Genomic DNA, 19,838 nt, shown 5'->3' with positions numbered 1-19,838 from the left:
GGAGCATGTGTGACTTCTTGAGATCCACAAGTGAACAATCTCTGGTTCTGTCCACCACATCCAAGCCCTGGTCGGCTGTGGATGTGTCTGTGGCAGTGAAACCAGTCCGGGAAAGTGTCTGTGGTATGGGGCAAAAAAAAAGCCGAGGCATTCTCAATGGATGTATGGGTTGGCTTGGGATGCCAGAGGAGGTGCAAGAGGCCAGGAACGAAGTACCCAATTCCACGCCATAGACAATTTTATTCTCCTCCATATCGTCGTGATAGGCACAAAGTTGCTAGTACCGACTAGTCCGTGCTTTAAATCGCATCGTGAATTTGGTGCCTTTTTTTCCGCCATTCGCTAACTTTTCCTTTTAAACTTTCCCTCAAGCGCGCTTCTGCCGTGATCACCGTGACTGCGGAAAAAAACTGGAAAAGTGCTGAATTTGGGAAAAATTTCCTACTCAAAGTTTCGGTATTATACGGTGTATAGTAAGAAAAAAAAAGAGAAAGAGAGAGATAGATTGAAGTTCTAGTAAGTGAGTGAGAAGGCAGGAGGAACATCAAAATACTATACAAGTGCAAGTGAATACTAAAGTGTGATCATTGTGTGGGTGATCGGATGTGATAGTGTTGGGTGAATTTTTATCAGTGAGAGTTATCAGACGAAGGAAATATTTTTCTTTTTCTTGTGATAAACGAAGGTGATCGCTAGAGTTTAACAGAAAAAAAAATTACAGTGATCGCTTTTCCTCGATCACTTGGCCATATTTGACGTGATCTCTTGCAGTAGCTGAGGTGTAATTTACTTAGGAGTGTCATAATACATCGATAATCATGTAATTATTGCCAATTTTCCCCTCAATTCGATCTGTCTAACCTCTAACAGGTATTTAATGGAATAACCCAAATGATCTTTCGCGATCTTCACAGCTCCGAAGATCACTCGCATTTGAGCTTCTTGATCACGTATTGAACTTACGAGTTTACTAACATACTTAGACACTCTGAAAGCTCTGGAAGAATCCAGTGGAGAAACTTTAAAGGTCACCAGCGATCTAGTACGATCACCGCGATCACCGGTGCCAAAATTGAAGATCACGTGAATGACGTCATTGGAAGAAATTTCTGTGCTTTATACGTTAAGAAAGTAGGCACTGGAAAAATTTAAATTCTATCACTAAGAAAAAAAGGGGGTGCGATTAACATTTTTTCTTCGTAACTTTAACACTTTTTAGGTGTAAAAATATATCAACATTTTTTAATGTTAATTTTACCCCTCTTTAATGGTAAAAATAACATGAAAAAGTGTAACTCTAATCCCTAATACACATAATAAGCATAATATTTACACCAATTTCGGTTCAATACTGCAGGATAAAATTAACATTTCCGGAAAGTTATTTTAACTTTTTCAGATTTCTCTCAGTGATTGGATATTACCGATAAGTCCATCGGTAAAAGAGACGGGGAAACAGGGGATATAAATACCGATTAGACACTTTTCTAATATCCTTCTAGTCTGCTCTCTTATACTTTCTATCAATAAAGGGAATTTTCAGCATTTTTTTGCTGAAACGATCAGCAAAAATATGCTAACTGGTCAGCAGGGCTCGAACAAAAAGTGCTAACCAAATATATGGAAATGGCATTGCTTCGCGAGTTTTGTTTTAAGGTTAGCATAATTCAACTGAAAATACATGTTTTCAGCTTAATTGAACTCGATTAGCGTTTGGCGATCGTTGTCCACTTTAACTGCATTTTGAAGTTCAAATTACCGGTCAGTTAGTCGGTTGAGAAGTGACTTACGTTTACCGATTACCCAGTATAAGTCGGGATTTTGGCTTTCGGGATTTTGGTTTTCGGTATTTTGGCTTTCGGTATTTTGGCCTTTTCGGGATTTTGGCGTTCGAGATTTTGGCTTTCCGGATTTTGACTTTCGGGATTTTGGCTGCCACTGGTGCTTCACACATATAATTAAACTTTATTTATTTAACCTTTAATTTTACGTCAAAGAATTCGGTTTTCGTTGTTTCTGAAATTGCTAAAAATTTATTTAGTTTTGATTGAGGCTGAGAAATTTCTTCTTGACGAATAGATGGTAGGCCAAATGGCTGTCAGATTTTTCATAGTGTTTAGAATTTTTGTAGACGGTGGATTAGAATCTGCAGGATCTGTTTTCAATATTATAGTATCAATATGAGGTAATTTAAAATCCATTTGTTATAGTTTTAAATCCTTTTCAACTGTTTAGTAGCCGAGTATGATAATTCAAAATTCTGTAGCCGTTAGTTCAGAATCCATATGCGATCGTTTAGAATGAGACATATTCAGGACTTCGGAATCTGCATCCTATTATTCAGAATTCCGAAGTTGGACTTCCACCATTTCAGAATCCATATGGAGTAGTTTAGAATCCGTATATGATAAATTATATTCCATATTTAATAGCTTATAATTCATATTCAATAGTTTAGAATACCTTAGCTGTTATCTTAAATTCTATTGCCAGTAGTTCAGAATACATTTTGGATAGTTTAGAGTCTAAATGCGACAGCTCAGAGTCCATATTCAGTAGTCTGGATCTGGAATACATATATGATAACTCATAATTCCATAGTCTTCAAGTTAAAATCCGCGCGGAGTAGTTTAGGATTCATATACAAACATTTTAAATACATATTCAATAGTTTGGAATCTTAATATGATAATTCACAATTCCGTAATCGGTAGTTCAAAATCTTTATTAGATAGTTTAGAATTTGTAACGCGATAGCTCATAATTCATATTCAATAGTCTAGAACGTTTAGAATCCACGTGCAATAATTCAGAATCCTGTAATTTGTCGTTCAAAATCCGTATGAGATAGTTTAGAATCCGTATCTGATAATTCAGAATTATTGTTTAATAATTCAGAATCCGTACACAGTAGTTTATAATCCGTATGATACAGTTTAGAATCCATATCCCACAAATTAGAATTCATAATTATTAGTCTAGAACCCATAGATGACAATTCATAATTCCGTTGTCTGTAAGTCAGAATCCGTAAGGAGTAGTTTAGAATCCGTATTTGATAGTTTTAAATCCATATTCAATAGTTTAGAATCTGAATATGATAATTCAGAATTCCGTAATCGGTAGTTCAAAATCTTTATTAGATAGTTTAGACATTGTAACGCGATAGCTCAGAACCCATATTCAATAGCTTAGAATCCATATTCAATAGTTTTGAATCCTCATGCTTTCAGAACCCCATAATTGCTAGTTCAAAATCCGTATGAGATAGTTTAAAATCCGTTTGCGATAGTTCAGAATTATTGCTTAATAATTCAGAATCCATTTATAGTAGTTTAGTATCCGTAAGATGCAGTTTAGAATCCATATCCCACAGATTAGAATCCATATTTGGTAGTCCAGAATCTATAGATTGCAATTCATAATTCCGTAGTCTGTAGATCAGAATCCGTATGGAGTAGTTTAGAATCCGTATATGATAGTTTTAAATCCATATTCCACAGTTTAGAATTTGAATATGATAATTTAGAATTCTGTAGTCTGTAGTTCAGAATGCGTAGGGCATAATTCCGAATATATATTTAATGGCCTAGAATCCATATTCAATAGTTAAGAACCCCATAATTGGCAGTTCGAAATCCGTAAGAGATAGTTTAGAATCAGTTTGCGATAGTTCAAAATTGTTATTTAGTAATTCAGAAATCATACACTGTAATTTGTAATCCATATACTACATTTCAAAATCCGTGTTCGAAAGTTTAGAAACTATATTCGGTAGTTCAGAATCCGTATCCAATAGTTTAGAATTCATAAGAAATATTCTAAAATCCGCACAAGAGTTTAGAATTCCTAAAATAATCTTCAGAAAAGTGTTTTAGCCTGTGAGTTGTTTTCTATCAAGCATTTCAGAACATATGACCATGATCTCAGAGATCAGGCCATATCTCTGGCCGAAAAACGCTCTACAAAATGCAACTGCAACTGCATACGATCGGTGAAGATCACTTTATGCAGATGACCTCTCGTGCTATGAGACGCTACTTGACTCTTTATTGGCGATAATTTAGCGTTTTTTATTCCTCGGCTACGAAGAATGTGCCAGAGAGACATTTTTTCCATGTAATCGTGTGCGTACTAAGTCACTTTAATTTAAATTCTGCGTCGAAACACAATGGACAATGAGGGAGTATTTGAGAAGAGATTCGATGGTGTGTAACATAGTTTTTTTTTTGAAATACATACACAGACTTATGCTATAAAAATGCGTATGAAAGAGATGGCTCATCGTTGAATTTGAAGTAAAAATATCCGCACTTATCCAAGTTCAAAGTAGTATTTGAGTCTATTTTTAACTTGTCACTGTGGTATTTTTACGCGATCTCATTGATAAATCATACTTCGAGGACGATCAAGGGAAAACATGAACCTTTACCAGCAGATGGGTTACTTTTGGATGTTTCTTAGAATCGAAACAAAAAAAATCATTCGCGATCACTTTCGTACTAACCACAAAATGTGGGCGACACCATCAAATAGAGCCTGTTTGGACAATCTATTTTTAAATTTTGAGAAGATCTCGAAAAAACTCTTTTGTTTGTTTATTCTTCTCGGGTATTTTAGCTATAGCTTCTCGTTTGAAAACTACACGAAAAGAAAATCCTCAATTTTGTCATGTTTTGTTCTGTTTTGAATTTATTGTGTAAAAAATATATTTTTTTCGTACAAAAAATACCAAATGTAGGACAAAGTGCCTAGTTTCTAAAACATATTGCAGATTCGCATTCATTAAGGAATATAGGAAACATTTAGTCATTACGAAGCTTGGGATCATACGAAGCATGGTTCGGGGAGACTGGGGCAAAAAGTCACAAATCGAAAATTTTAAAATTCAATATCTTTTGAAATAAAAAGATAGCGACTGATTTTTTTGCATAAATAGCCTCCAATAGACCTTCTTCGTAAGTTTCTTGGAATTCGAACAAGGAATTTAGAAAATAAAAAAAAATATTGAATTTTTAGCCCTGTTTTTGAAATATTTTCCTTTCAGCAGACACTGATTTTTACCTATTTATATTCCAAAATTGATGAACCAGTGAATATTTCCTAAATAATTTGGATACGAAGTCGTTATCCGTTTTAGCACTTTTTAAAAATTCTTTTCTATATCCTTTTATTAAAAATGACCACTTGGGGAAAAAAGTAACAAAACGTATGGGGCAAAAAGTAACAAAAACCTAAGCAATTTCTGATATTTTACGGTGATCGTGATGAAGAACCGAGAAAATAAAATAATACGCACAGCCCAGTTCAAGGGAATAAAAATTTTGTCGTGATTTACTGAATCTACTATATTTAGTTTCATAACAACACAAAACAGTTCTATTCATTATTTTTTGTTTTGTTTTTATTCTGCACTAAAATGACATTTACTCGGCGACTCTTCGGCAGATTTCGTCAAATTAATCTCGCCCAATTCGCCATTTTCGCCTTTTGAGACTGGTTGAATAGAATTCTCTCGTTAAAAATAGCCCTTGGAAAATAACTTGAAAAGCGCTTTTCTCGTTCAGATAGAAAAAAACGGTGTTCTGCAAATGTGTAGAGAAATAAAATTCCTATGAAAATATGTCATCTATGTATTTTTTGTTAAATTTACGAAATTTAAGCGAATCAAATTGTGATAGTTTTACACCATGCCTGATACTATTTGCCCCATCATTTTTGAAAATTCTCACAAAATTACCTTTTAGATAGAGGAAAATTATTTTTACAAAGTTGTAAAGCGGTAAATTTCCTATAAAACTGCGCTAAGTAGAAATTTCTGTGGCGTTCAGGTAGCTCGTTAAAAAATAAAATATCCGTTTTGTGACTTTTTGCCCCAGTCTCCCTTACTTTCTCCTAAATCATTTTGGATATTTGAAGATATGTGTTATTTTATAGAGAAAGCACGAGAGCGCGCTACAGTCGGTATAATAATCAAAAACATAACCCTAAATATTCAAATTTTGACATTGCTAGTTCTATTTAATTTCTTTGAGTGACTAAAGACCTCTACACACTAAAGAAATTTATGTAGATTTTGAAGCAAACTCTTTACGCTTGCGTATAAAAATCTTTTCAACATGGACCTAAATTTCTCTAGTGTGTAGGACGCCATAAGAAAACCCAAAAAATTTACTACCTGCATTCCTTCAAAAGGAATTAAATTTAGTTAAAAAATTTAATATTTGAAAAATAGTAAAATTAAATCAAGAAAATTTTTAAATGTCGGAAATTATAGATTGTCTCTGAAAAGGGATTCTCTATTTGTGAGAACTGTCATGAGTACTATTACTGAGTTTAGTACTAAAAGCTTTGGAAAAAGCGACTCTTATGTTTTTATGGCATTAGCTAAGTGCTTTGGCTTCCAAATAATTCATTTTATGCTTTGTGCGAAGCTCGAAACATTGTCGTTTGTCCCATGACTATTCTCACTGAATTTGTTCGCATGGCAATTGTCATTTGCGTCTAGAATTTGTCCCCAAGGATGCCCTATGCCATTGTCTTTGGATCGTTTGGGGTAAAAAAATGTGCCTGCAGAAAAAGCGATCGCAGCGCCATAAAGGATACAATAAAGAAAACTGAGTCTCTACGGAACTATTTAGATCCAAAGACAATGCCTATGCACAATTCTTTTTAATTGAATAATTAACCTTGCTAATTAGGAACTAGTATTAAAAAATAAATAAATTTACCATGAATTTTAAAACACTGTAAGCCTGTTATTGTTGGCATTTGTCTTAGTTTTAACGAAAAAGATCAAGTACTAAAACTATTAGAACATAACCTTAAACATTTAAATCTTCATTTCGAATTCAAGTTTTCAGCTATTTTGATTAAGTATGGCTTATTTTTTAACTTAAAACGGGAGTTTTACAGGGAGGAGATATTATTTTGGAAGTAGTACAAGTTCCGCGGAAGTGGAAGTCTCAAAAATGAAATGATTTAAATAGGCATGTAATGCAATTAAAACTTATCCTGGAGTACTAAATTTATGTCTTTTTCCTTGCAATTATCGCAGGTCCTCATCAAAATTCTCGTGAAAATTTCAAATAGCCGCTTATTTTAAATTGAAATGACGGAAGTGCTTGGAAGTGCTGGAAGTCATCTATGACGCTTCCAGAAGTGTGGAAATCTTTGACGTTTTCCATACAAATTTAGGAAGTGCTAGAAGTGGTTTACGCGATTTTTCGACGAACATCTCTCCCTTGGAGTTTTACTTAATGTAGGGTAAGGCTCTCAGGCTTCGAACACTTTATATTTTGTTCTATATTCATTCCATGAATCCGACATAGTTGTAATATATTTTAATATCCAATATATTTTAACATTTCCTGAAAAAAATACATCAGATTCATTAAAAGAATATGGAAAAAATGTGAAGTGTTCGAGAAGAAAAAGTGCTTGAAGAGAGTCTGCGAAGCCTAAAGTACTACTACAAGCGTATGAGTACTAAATTTTTAGAACATAACCTCAAAAATCGAAAATTTTCGAAACTTTCGATTATTCTTAGACTTCCCTAATTCTAAGTTGAAGAAATGAAAGATCTTGTAACCTTTAAAATGTTTACACACATTTCCTTTCAGCTCAGTTGAAATTCTTCTGGGGTTCAGCAATATTTTTCCACAAGACAAAAAAATTGTTTGTGACTTGATCAATTTTCAACTATCACATTTCTCCCATTGAGAAGGCACTTTTTGCTCCTCGTGCTCAGCAGAAAAGACATGGAAAGTACGCTATTGGGTTATTGCTTCCGATGATTCCAATTGAAAAACAAATCAAAAATTTTCCCATGAATTGGATCCATCTGAAATTACACAATTGTTTGGGTACTTAATTTTTGCTAATTGTTTGTCTTTCTGTGGCAAACAAATAAAATAGGAGAATAGCGTTTAATTTTTCACGTTATTGTGGAATGTGCAAGTGTTGTAAGCACAAACAAGCAAATGCAAAATACAAAAAAAACACAAACTGGGGACAAGTAACAAAAAAAAAACATTGTTTTAGTGGCTAAAAATAGTCTTGGGGCTTTTATGACTCTGTCATAGTGGATTCAGAGATACAGAAATTTTTAATAACTGCTAAAACGACTCTCTGCAGCATCAGAAATTCTGTTGTCAAGGAAATTGATGATGCTACAAATAACAAATATTATTCGTCAAACGACAAACACGATGAAAAGGGGTGGACAAGTTACAAACACTCTACTGTACGCTCGATTTTGTAGCTTTGCTACACGGAAGAATATTTTGTAAAATTGTTTGTAAATGTTTGTGAATTTCTACTAAACACTTATGAAATTCCCGTAAATCAAACTACCCACATAAATGTTCGTAAAGGTTTGTAATTATTCACAAATATTGCTCGTAACTTGATGTTGACGAGCATTTTTTGTTTCTTTACAAACATTTATTGGCACATTTTTGTTTGTCTGGCAAACATTTACGAACAAATGACAAAATTTTATTAACACGTTTCTCTGTGTTTACGAACATCTACGAACAAATGTTTCGTAATGGTTCGTAAATGTTCGTAAACATATAAAGAAGGCTGCTTAAAATTTTGTCATTTGTTCGTAAAGTTTTGTCAGACAGAGAACAAAAATTCTCATCAAATGATCATGGTACTCAGAAAAAAAGCTTTGTCAAATTAACAAGACAAGTTTGTCAAAAGGATGTTCTTCTATACAGAATATGGAAAAGTTTTGTCAAATCGGCGACCAACTGGATTTTGTTAAAAGTTTGTCAAAAGGGTGTTTTCCCATATAAAATGCGAGAAATAGTTTTGTCAAATTGGTGAATAACATCCTTTTGTCAAAAATTGTACAAAATCCATTTGTTCGTTTAACAAAACTTTTTTTTCAGAGTACGAACAACGTTTGTAAAAAAGTAACAAACTTCTAAGAATATTTTAGTGAGGCGTATGATTTACAAGCATTTCGTAAGTCCCCAATAGGAATTTACAAACATTTACAAACAATTTTACAAAATATTTTTTTCTGTTTACACTTTGCGAATTAGTTTTTTGTTTTATTTAATTTTTCGTTATTGTGTAACTGAACTAAGCATTAAGTTCAAGTATCTCAAAAGTTATCTTGTCCACTGCATTATAATTTTTCGTGCTTAGCGGTTCATAACCGATTTAAACCGATTTAGAGTGAGAACCGAAAACCTTTCTATTAAATCTAAAATTGTCCGAATAATTTAAGAAATCTCACCTAATATGATTTTTAGAACGAATTAACTCCTGGAAGCAAGGAACGAACCTTCACGCGTATTTAGGGCTTTGATCGGAGCTAAATCAGTGGTCCTGGACAGTTCCCGGGGATTGACTGATCCTTCCGCCACAAAGCTTAAATTGAGTGACAGTATTAATGTGGTCCGTTTTTGGGCAAGTCAAACTTAATTTTAGGCCTAGACACGATTAATAATAATAATAATAAATATATAAATATTTTTGCGCCAAAAAGACCATAACTGACATAAAAACTCATATAGAAAGAAATTGTCTTCTTGATATCTTTGTCGGAAGACAGATAGCTGTTCACTATACACCCTTTTACTTGAATCTTGGAGAAATACAAAGAAATCTGATGCAAATATCACTTCAAATGGAAATTTCTTAAATCGCGAGCAATTCAACTGTTAGAGAAAGATAGAGACACAAATAACTCACTCGACAAACGTCTGGCGGCGCTGCGGTTGCAAAAAACTCTCTAAAATGCGACAAAATATTTTATTCTCTATTTTATCCTTATTAGCTGATCGTGTCCCTTCTTCTAATATGTACTTTTGCATTCCTTATTAACCAAAATAGTGTTGTACAAAATGGTTTTTCTCAAACTTATCCTGAATTTTGGGACAGCTCAAAAGAATATGAGTCTTCCAGCTCAAAATTTCATCCCAATAATGTTTTAATTGTAATATCGACAATAATTCACAATTAACCCAAATAACTGTATTCAACTAAATTATTAAAAGGATTTTCTTGTAAAAATGACTTGACTCTAAGGAATTAAACAATTTTCACATTAAAAAAAAACTCTCATTTTCTCTACGTGAATTTTCGCGGCATTTCGAAGAATGGCAACAGACACCACCAAATTCACTTCGGCTTTTCTTTTAGCTCAGGCTTGTTTTACAGATTGTTTTCGGTAGCATTACTTCAAATCGAAGCATAACAAAATCACCTTGGTCAGTAACTATAGGAATCGAACAAACGAGCAGTAAAAAATCAAATTTTGTCAGAAAAAAATCAAAACGGTCGGTAAAAGATAAAAAAATGGTCAGTAAAAAGTAAAAAAAAAATAGTTAAAAAATAAAAAGTTAAACATATTCAGCAAAATATGTTTCCTTTACTTTTTTTGCTGACCACTTTCTATTTTTTACTCACCACTTTTAATAAAATACTGCTTTTTTATTTTTTACTACTCATTTTTAATATTTTACTGCTTCTTTTTTATTTTTTTTAATGCTGCTTTTAATTTTTTATTGATCATATTTTACTTTTGAGTGAAAGAGTGGTGTACTTTGTGAGTGAAAGAAAGTGGTCAGTAAAAAGTAAAGTATGATCAATAAAAACTTAAAAGCAGCATTAAAAAAATAAAAAAGGAGCAGTAAAATATTAAAAATGAGTAGTAAAAAATAAAAAAGCAGTATTTTATTAAAAGCGGTGAGTAAAAAAATAGAAAGTGGTCAGCAAAAAAATAAACATGATCAGCAAAAAATTAAGGAGTCAATTTTTGCTAATCACTTTTTAATTTTTTACTGATTAATTCAAATATTTCTATTGATTAGTTTTAATTTTTTACTGACCAGATTTTATTTTTTGTTGCTAATTTTTAATTTTTTACTGCTCATTTTTATTTCCTTATGGCTCCGGCACACCTTTTAGATCAATAAAATTTCATGAAATCAAAATTTACATCCCTTTTTTTCTTGAAAGTGTTGCATATGTCTATCTTATTCCTTCGCACTTCAAATTCGTTTGAGCTAAATTGAATTTGTTGTGATGTTCAAAAGAAGAAGAAGAGTGCAAAAGAGTGAGAAAGACATATGCAATAGTTTTGAGAAAGAAAGGGATGCGAATTTCGTCTTTATGAAATTTTTCTGATCTAAAAGTTATGCCGAAGCCATTACTGATTAACAAGAATATTTCTACTAATTCATTCGAAGTTTTAACTGACCAAATTTAACATTTTACTGACAAAATTAAAAATTTTTACTGATCATATCGAATTATTTGCTGATCAAATTTAATTTTTTTACTGACCATTTTTAACTTTTTACTGCTCATTTATTTTTTCCATTACAACACGTGAAAAATCGATTAATAATATAACTCATAGTTCCCCCTCTGAAGAGTTCGAGCAATGATAGTTCGATGAAAAATTGAAAGAAAAAGTCCACAATGCTCAACCCGGTTTTGTCACATTTTAATCTTCATGTTTGGTGATTTTTCTGCGTCATGGCAGAACCACCTGATCACCGAGATCACGACGGTTTTTTTTAAAATATTATTATTATTATTTCTGCTGCCTTTTTTGCAAAACCAATAAAATCACAATGAAGTCCGAGCACAGGTGAAAATTGCTCCATTAAATTTTCTCATAATTCTACCTCGACGGAGCACATGCTCTATCTCAAAGGCGATCTTGTTTATTAGCTCAAGATGGAGTGATCTTCTCAATAGATTGCAAATAAGATCATGGAGTTTGCTGAAAGGTTGTGGAGAGGAAAAAAAAACTCCACTCTCATTAAAGTCAATATTTAGCTGGGTGATCACCAAGAGACGGTCAAGTTGGAGCCAGAGAAGAATCCTTCTATATGAAGGAGCATCATAAAAGAAAATGATCTCCAAGATCATGTGGAAGAAATCTAAGAAAAAAAACATTGTCAAAGTGTGACATAAAAGTCACTGCGAGCTTAATACCGAGTATATTTTTCTTTGCCATAAAAAGCACCTTTTCTCGAGAGTGATCACATCAGAGAAAAGAGTCTATGTACACAAAATAGCATCAAAGAAAAACATTTATTTAGGCAGATAAGTTTAAAATCCGCAGCATCCGCATGGGATTAAACCGTCACAATCTTGTAGACAATTTACAGAAGTTCTGGATTTTATATTTCACGTAAATCACAATTCAAAGTCCGCCTGAAAATTTATTTAAGCTTTTGCAGTGGAAGCTTTCGCAAGGGGAACCGTAGAGGAGAAGAATTGTGTATCTCTATTCCAAATGAGAATAACGCTAATTATTTGTATTTAATTGAGGAATGTGTTGCCCAGGAATTTGTAAAATGTATAAATGAGTTGAGATTATTATTTCGTTGAGATTTTCTAGACTACAGACTAGAAGAGTACAAAAAAGTGGGTGGAAAAGTCATGTGAAACAAGTTTGACAGGTTTGTCACTTTAAGCTTGACAGATGACATGACAGTTGAAGAAATTTTGCATAAATTTAGTATTTACATTTTTGCAAATGCGTATGCACAAAAGGAAAAGACGAAAATGTTGAAATATTTTATTTTTTGACATGTTTCAAAAAAAAGGCACACAAGCAGGGGGGTGACATTAGCTCTGAAAAATGCGACCAGTTTTAGTGTAATTTTTTCCCTGTTTTCGTACATATTTCACGAGATATCTCCGAAACTACGCAGATTGCCAATTTAGGGTTTTCGGTTGCTTCTTCGTTATTAAATTGGCTTTTATTTTGTATTAGTATTTTTTACTAATTCATTCTACAATGAAAGAAAACAGCTAATAAACTCAAAAAAATTTTCGGCTCGCTAGAAACATATGGAAAACATAGGAAATGTCATGCCCCTGCACACAAGCGTTATTTTTGACTTTGACAGAATTATTTTCAGCTCTGAATTGGGTAACACCAATTCAGAAAATCTAATAGATAAGTGGTATTCATTGCGGAATAAAGCTACTGAAAGCATTTTTCATTGATTTTTAAATTCTGATAATATTGGAAATTTATTAAACTATAGAAAAAGTAAAATTTGGATTTCCGGACAAACCGATTTTGAAGCTCGAACTTTAATAATCTAGTAAAAAATTACGCAAAATCCAGAGTGCATAGAAGATTACATAAAAATTTTTGTCAAGTTTTAAGAGATTTGTCAAAATCGGAACCGAACTCAAAATCGGTTTGTCCGGAATTTTTCGTTTTCCGAGATTCCAAAATTTTCCTTGTAAGAGAAAAGCCTATATACTGGGCAGACCTATGATTTAAACCGAGAGATCACTTAGTGTAATTATTACTTGAATTATTATCAACATAATGATTAGACCTGCATTTCCATGAGTTTTTGACTAATCCGTCTCTCGGCTTAAGGCGTTAGTCTGTCTAGGTTGTCTAGGGTATTATAGTTTTTGCATCAGATTATATATCTAAATTCTGAGATAAATCTTTGAACGTTGAACTTAAAAACTCGGCCTTTGAAATCTCCTATAAAAATCTTTATTTTTAAAGTGTCAAATTGCTTTGAGCCTTTAACCCTTAAGGTGTCTATACATTGGGAGCAATTTTCGTCAAAAATTGCGTTTTTGACAGAAATTTGACGTTTCCCCTTACAACGCTGCAGGGAATTTCCTTCAAAAAAGCAATTTTTGACAAAAATTGCTCCCAATGTGTAGAGGCCATTAAGGACGAGTGGGACACCGGTGTTCCAAAAACAAAAACAAATTTTCTTGATTGTAGAAAGTTATTTTTTTCTCTAAATAGTTCGAAAAATTAGCTTTAATTTTTGGGACACCGACCGGTTTCCCATTCGTCCTTAAAGGATTAAGTTGAAATGTATAAATACTTTAAATAACGGAGAACATTTAGGACCCTAAATACAGAAAATGTTGAAGCAGTCGCTGACGTTTGCTTATAAAATAGAATAGGGAATCTGTAATTTTGACACAAAATAGTTATCATAAAACTTCAAACTAGCTTTAAATCAAAATTGAGCGGAAAATTAATTAAATGTATCATTTTTCTTGTTTAAATGACGTTTTGAATATTTTAAGGTAATATTTGCAAATTTAATCGATATATCATTTACGAATGCATTACTAATTTGTTACCGATTATGTCCGATGCAGCAGAGTTAGGAATTACAAGGTCTTTCAAAAAACATCAAACTCAAACAAATCGGTTAAAAACTAGGTTGTCCAAAGTAGTTAAACTTTGACTTTCGTAAATTCGATATCGAAATGTTTTTCGAACATAGGTGCCCAAGGATAATATATTCAGCTTGACTGCTGTCGTGTGCGGGTTCAATATTAAAAGTCGTCTCTTCACTTCGGTGTTCTTTTATTGACTGATTTCACGAGAGTTTGACAGAAAAGCACACTTCTTTTTATGTCATTATATTAGTTCCCTACCACATTCCTCGTACTCAAAATTTAATTAAAATAATATGAATTTGTTGGGACGTTGAATAGAAGAAGAAGAGTGAAAGAGAGTGGGACAGATATATGCAAAATATTTGAAAAAAGACGGGCTCTGAATTTTGATTTCATGAAATTCTCCTGATCTAAAGAGTGTTCCAAGATAATTTAACAAAATCAAAATCTACATTTCTTTATTTTTTCATAGATTCTGCATTGAAGTTGGATTGAACTAAATTGAATTCCTTATAATGTTTTTTTAGAAAAATATTACAAGGAATGTAATATTTGAGAAAGAAATGGATGTGAATTTTAATTTTATAAAATTATCTTGATCTAAAAATTGTCTTGATCAAGAAAATTCATTGAAATCAAAATTCATATTATTTTCTCATTCAAACTTTTTGCATATGTCTGTCGTACTCTTTTTCACTCTTCTTCTTCTTTTAAATAGCACAACAAATTCAATTTAGTTTAATCGAATTTTAAATGCGAAAAAATGAAAGAGAAATCTGAACAACGTTTAAGAAAGAAAGGGATATGAATTTTGATTTCATGATACTTTGCTGATCAAAAAGGTATGCAGGAGATATAAATATTTAATTTAAATCCTTAGGCTTTTCTAGACACTTATGAGCACGCTTATGACACTGTAGAAGTCACTAATGTCACTTTCATCTATTTTGTATGATTCGATACGACAAATTTAAACAAAACCTTTTATGTAACGACGACTCAAAATATGAGTCGAACAACTCGATTTTTTACAAAATTCTTTTTATTCGCTTTTTGAGTAGGTTCCTTCTACCTTCCCTGTGAATATTATACGTGAAAGTTAATTAACTTAATTAATTATCGCTCTCCTGTAAAATTTGCCTACTGTGAGTTATTCGTTTCTTATTCTGAGCGGTCGATAATTAATATTGCATTTTTTTTAAAGAACTCCACTACGTTTTGATAAATTGACAGATGTCAGATGTCAGGATGACAGTTCTGCTACTCTGGCAGTGATGTGATAGTTCTAGTGTTTTGAAAGATGCAAAAAATTATTATCCGTTCATAACCGTTTAGAATCGATTTACAGTAAATGATGAGAGAATCGATTTATGTGGGGTCGTCGAGGAACCCAAGTCGTAATCTAAAACTGTTTGGCTTCCAGCATAAATTGTTCGAACAGCAAAAATAACATATAGGGTAAAGTGATACAAGTTGGACATATTGTTACAAGTTGGACAGGGATTTTTTTTCTTGATAATTACTGTACTAAAGTACTAAATTTTTTTTAGCACAAACGACAAAATTATAAAACTAAAGCTTTAACAATATACAAATAAAAATGTAGTACTAAATTTGTCAAGAAAAAATCCCTGCCCAACTTGTACCATTGTCCAACTTATACTATCACTGAGAAAAAAAAGAGTGTGCGATTAACTTTCTTTCCTCATAACTTTAACACTTTTTAGGTGTAAAAATATATCAACATTTTTTAATGTTAATTTTACACCTTTTCAAGGGTAAAATTAACATGAAAAATGGTAACTTTAACCCCTAATACACCTAAAAAGCGTAATATTTACAACGATTTCGGATAAATACTGCAGGGTAAAATTAACATTTCCGGAATGTTATTTTGACTCTTTCGGATTTCTCTCAGTGATGGTCTAACTTGTATCACTTTACCCTAATGTTTTAACTATTCTTCTTTCATCTACAATCTCTCTAACTCTATACTAAACTTGGTGGCGATTCTCACTTTTAGAGACATAGAAAAAATTCTTCACAATATTATTGCAATGTCTCCATGTGGGGATTGTGTGAGAATTTAATATCGAAAATGCGGTGCACTTGCATAGTTTCACAATGCGAGCAAAATAGCACGAAATGGTCTAATAAAATGAATAAAATGCAAGTGTAATCATGCATTTGGAGGCTTTTGAAGGTGTGGCCAAAGGCACATACGCACGTTTTTGCAGAGGAATTAGATGGGAGTGAGAGTTAAATTAGTTGCAAGAAGTGCACTCAAAACTGCCTCTATGTCATGGATTTGAACATGAAGGGCTGGCTTATTTGCATAGAATTGTGATGGTGAGGAGAGAGGACGAGATATGAAAAACCATGTCACATTGAATTAATGGTAATTTTGTGCCTTTTTTTCGGGAAATATTTTATTAAGCAATTGGCACAGTAAATTAAATGTCACAAATAGTTTATTTTTATTTTCTTTTATTCCGCGTCGTTTAGCATTTTACTATGTCTCAAAGCATATTTATTTGAATTGATATGATAGTAGAGTCTCCGTGCAATGTGTGTAGAAAATATGAGTTGATATTTAAGCCACTGCCGAGTTATATGACTTGCAGCTCCGGGATCACCTGCCAAGATAGCATAATGGAGCTATTACATTGGAACATGTTGAGTATTGGCATATGATGCATTTTATTATCTCTTTGGCATTACTGTTGTCTATATATTTTGTGCATTTTAATAAAAATTGGATCTATAGAAACCGCGATCGTAAAAAGCAATCCAATTGAAGACAATCTTTGCTTAACATTTTAGTACTAAATTAATTTGTACGAGCTTGTAATAAATTTTACATGTTACAGAACACTTTGAATATTTATGATTATACCATAACCCTAACTAAATTATTGTATTTAAAATGTAAATAAATTAAATAAAATTCAATGTTTTAGTCATTTTAGAACAGGCATGTACTAAACCTACTACACTTTTGAATATTGTCAATGAATAGTATGAAAGAAGTATGACTAATTTAGGCTATTTTAACTATTTCCGTGGGTATACGTCTTGTACATTCTTCTGCTAATTTTTCAATTTTTCGGTTAAACTTAAGAGATTAGAAAATTTATGTACTAAATTCCTAGAAGGTGCAAAAATGCCTATTTTTTTACTCAAATTCATTAAAATAAAAGATAAAAACTTACAGTAACACAAATTATATTACGTACCAAACTGTCAATATGTGTACTAAATTATTGACAAAAAATATTATAAATATAGTATAATGCTGACAAATGTTATATCAATAATTATTTAATATTTTATTCTTTAAAAATTTATCATGCATCTTAAATAATTTGCAAACGCTTGTTTTATTTTATTAAACACGCCAGATATTTAGAACATATTTCGTACAAATAATTTTTGTATTATCTACAGAGTCTAGAACTCAATAAAAAATGTATCAGTTGGTTACTTTAATTTTTTCCTAACTACTATCAATCTTAAAAAAAATATTCTACATGATTTAGTTTAGTACACACATGTAACAAATGTTTAATTTAATCATTAATATTTTTTTCGAATTTTAAGATGCTTTTATTGTAGCAGATGTGGAGAATATATAACACTATTTTTGTACTAAATCGTATGCAGGCTCTATACAACTTTAAAAGAAAAAGTCATCTCAAGATTTTAGTACAAATCAGATAAATTCAAGAAGAATGATAAAGATTGAGAAAGAGAATAAATGCTAGGAATAAAAAAATAGGGAAAAGTTTCCTAATTTGCAAACAACTTCTAATTTCTTTACAATTTCAGATTTTATACTAAATTTTAAAATTTTAAAATATTTCAATACTAAATGTTTATAAAATATTTATATCCTGCGATCAGCTACATAACATAGAAATAAATCAAATTAAATGACAAAGGTTATTCAAATGAGGTAGAAGAATGGGATTTCCCAAAATTCATTTTTGTTTTAGTTTCCAAGTTAACCTAATTTTTGTACTAATTTTCTCAAAAAACTAACATTAATTGACAATGTATTGAATTTTATGGTGCTATTCTAAGGGAAAAAGAAAAGGGAATATCTTGCTCCTCATTTTTTTTTTAGTACATAGCTGTTCTAATAGGGGAATCTCCAACAATGTCGAAAACCCCTTAATAAAAAATGAAAAATGAAATAAAAATGACTGTTCTAATGCGCTTTTGTGTAATCTACTTTCAAATGAGGCTTCCGACCGACTTCACAGCCTGTTTTAGTTGATTCCTGTCACGACTATGGTTTTAGAACACCGCGAGGACTTGGACAAATAGTCGTTTTAGGAACCAACACAAAGGAAACTGGATAATGCAGAAGGACTTGAGAACAGTTATGTACTAAAAAGAATATTCAGGGAAATGATGGTCCCAAAAGATTCTTTATTGGATTTTGGAATGGAATCATTTTTATTCTATTTTTAGAGCATTTAAAAAAAGAAAATTCGACGTGAGAAAATTAATTTCCCTTTATTCTATTAATATTATTATCTTATTCGTTTAGTACTAAAATTTGAGAATAGAAGCAATCAAAGTTATAATACAAATCATATGGACTACAATTATTTTTAATTTTTTTTTACAATTTTAGATTTTGTACTAAATTATGAAAAGTGTACTAAATGCTTGAAAAAGATTACATGATAGTGATCAGCAAGATAATGTACAAATAAATCGAATTAAGTGAAGCAATTTATTCAAATGAGACAAATTTGTGAGATTTCGCAAAATTAATTGTTGTTTGGTTTCATTAATTAACATAATTTGTGTACTAATTTTGACAAAAGTTTAATATTAATTGAAAATGTTCTGCATTATGGTGATATTCCAATGAAAAAAGAGAAGGAGAAATTTTTCTCTTGAATATTTTTTTTAGTAAATGACTGTAGATTAGATTAGATTACAGTGGGGGCGGTTCATTGCGGAACCGCTGCACCCAGGCCTCCTTTTGGGTCCATTAGGCATTCCCAATTAAATTAATCCTTGTTAAGGGCAAGATGGTTTAAGCCAGCTCGTTTTTCGGATAAACTCCATTAAACAGGACGGCTTCAATCTTGATAGGCTTCAATCTTCATCAGATAGTACCGCTTTACCTAGCAGCACTCGTCTGATGTTACTTAAGCTGGGGCAGTTACACACATAGTGAATGACCGTCTCCTCAGGTTGATTCCTACACTGAGAGAAATCCGAAAAAGTTAAAATAACACTCCGGAAATGTTAATTTTACCCTGAATTATTGATCCAAAATCGGTGTAAATATTATGCTTTTTAGGTATATTATACGTTAAAGTCACCCTTTTTCATGACAATTTTACACTTCAAAAGGTGTAAAATTAACATTAAAAAATGTTAATATACTTTTACACCTAAAAAGTGTTAAAGTTACGAAGAAAAAATGTTAATCGCACATCCTTTTTTCTCTAAGTGTACGATGTTTATTTAGTACATGATTGTTATCGAGTGTTTCTACCTTTTCGATTTTTCTTCACGTTGGTTCCTGTCTTGACTATTTGGTGGTTTTAGAACACGGCGAGCACTGGGTCGCAACAGGAATCAACATAAAAAAGTCGATAATGCAGAAACACATAAGAAACCCCAAGTACTAAAATATTTCCCCTATAAATTATTTA

At 31.9% G+C, this 19,838-nt stretch overlaps 1 protein-coding gene across 1 annotated transcript in view; it reads left to right on the top strand.

Annotated features, from left to right (window-relative positions):
- Nucleotides 1-208: 208 nt before the first annotated feature.
- The window catches only part of LOC129806093 (cGMP-dependent protein kinase, isozyme 2 forms cD4/T1/T3A/T3B), a 214,912-nt gene continuing 195,282 nt past the window's right edge, over nucleotides 209-19,838 (top strand). The window contains exon 1 of the mRNA XM_055854437.1: nucleotides 209-820. The gene's annotated coding sequence lies outside the window, so the exon portion shown is untranslated. The remainder of the gene's footprint in view (nucleotides 821-19,838) is intronic.

Source organism: Phlebotomus papatasi, chromosome 3, assembly GCF_024763615.1.
Source record: "Phlebotomus papatasi isolate M1 chromosome 3, Ppap_2.1, whole genome shotgun sequence".
Lineage (NCBI taxonomy): Eukaryota > Metazoa > Arthropoda > Insecta > Diptera > Psychodidae > Phlebotomus > Phlebotomus papatasi.
This window is presented reverse-complemented; position numbering and strand designations above follow the sequence as displayed.